This window comes from Myotis daubentonii, chromosome X (genome assembly GCF_963259705.1).
Source record: "Myotis daubentonii chromosome X, mMyoDau2.1, whole genome shotgun sequence".
Lineage (NCBI taxonomy): Eukaryota > Metazoa > Chordata > Mammalia > Chiroptera > Vespertilionidae > Myotis > Myotis daubentonii.
The window spans coordinates 50,382,872-50,384,660 of record NC_081861.1 but is presented as its reverse complement, the minus strand read 5'-3'; the positions used below and the strand labels follow the sequence as shown (position 1 = coordinate 50,384,660).

General features: G+C 41.6%; 1 pseudogene; it reads left to right on the top strand.

Annotated features, from left to right (window-relative positions):
• Positions 1-348: 348 nt before the first annotated feature.
• LOC132225045 (small ribosomal subunit protein eS4, X isoform-like) lies at positions 349-1,404 on the top strand (annotated as a pseudogene).
• The last annotated feature ends 385 nt before the right edge of the window (positions 1,405-1,789 follow it).

Sequence of the window (1,789 nt, the reverse complement as noted above, 5' to 3'; positions counted from 1 at the left end):
AAACAGAAGATGCAGACTTAATTGCTAGTGCAATCAGCTGATATTTGGATCCTGTGGCTCAGTAAGAATAATTTGTCTCACTATATGGTTCCATATCCTATCTAACTGAGAATGAAAGAACATTAACCTCCACCTAAAAATCACCTATTATATGCCAGGCACTACCATTTATTTATTGATGTAACAAATATTGACTAACTGCCTACTATTTTTACATACGTTATTTTCTTTCTTAAGTCACACACAATAAGTATTACTTCCCATGTCTTATGAATGAAGAACTTAAAGTTCAGAGAAGTTAATTAATTGCTCAAGATCAAACAGGAGCTTTTTCTTTGCCTAGCGCAGCCATGGCTCATGGTCCCAAGAAGCATCTGAAGTGTGTAGCAGCTCCAAAGCATTGGATGCTGGATAAGCTGACCGGTAGATGCTCCTCGGCTATCTACCGGCCCTCAAAAGCTGAGAGAATGTCTCCCTCTCATCATTCTCTTAAGGAACAGACTTAAGTATGCTGTAACAGGAGATGAAGTAAAGAAGATATGCATGCAGCGGTTTATTAAGATTGATGACAAGGTCCGAACCGATATAACCTACCCTTCTGGTTTTATGGATGTCATCAGCATTGACAAGACTGTAGAGAATTTCTGCCTTATCTATGACACCAAGGGCCACTTTGCTCTTCATTGTATTACACCTGAGGAGGCCAGGTATAAGTTGTGCAAAGTGAGGAAGATCTTTGTGGGCACAAAAGGAATCCCTCATCTGCTAACACCAGCGGTTATCAACCTGTGGGTCGCGACCCCTTTGATGGTCGAGCGATCCTTTCACAGGGGTCCCCGAAGACCATCCTGCATATCAGATATTTACATTACAATTCATAACACTAGCAACATTACAGTTATGAAGTAGCAACGAAAATAATTTTATGGTTGGGTCACAACATGAGGAACTGTATTTAAAGGGCCAGAAGGTTGAGAACTACTGTGCTAACCCATGAGGCTCACACCATCCACTCCGCTGATCCCCTCATAAAGGTGAACGACACCATTCAGATTGATTTGGAGACTGGCAGAATTACTGATTTCATCAAGTTTGACACTGGTAACCTGTGCATAGTGACCAGAGGTGCTAACCTGGGAAGAATTGGTGTGATCACCAACAGAGAGAGGCACCTGGTTCTTTTGATGTAGTTCATGTGAAAGATGTAAAAGGCAACAGCTTTGCCATCCAGCTGTCCAATATTTTTGTAAAAGACAACAAGCCATGGATTTCCCTACCCCATGGAAAAGGTATCCACCTCACCATTGCTGAAGAGAGAGACAAGAGACTGGCAGCCAAACAGAGCAGTGGGTGAAATGAGTTCTAGGTGACGTGATTGGAAAAGTTTCTGTACCCAAATAAAGATAATACATCATGAAAAAAAAATCAAATAGGAAATATTAGAGTGGAGATTTGAACCCTGGCCTTTTCTTAAAGCATGAGTTGCTATCTTTAATCCCATTTTATAAATGAAAAAAACTGAGGCCTAAAAAGGCAAAATGGCTGACTATATGTCATAAGTAACAAGGTGATGGGAGGTACTCAGGGCTGCCTTAGGTTTCTGTTCTCTGGATAAGACTAGCTGAGGAACTATCACCCACAACCTATATCCTGGGTTCTGCCAAGTACTCTGGCACTACTCAGGTTCCCTTCTCCAGAACAGTCATGCCCCTATGCTCCTGTTTCTTCAGGACTGATACTATTAGATTATAGGCCTCCCTGGATGAAGTGAGAAGTGGTTTCTCTAACA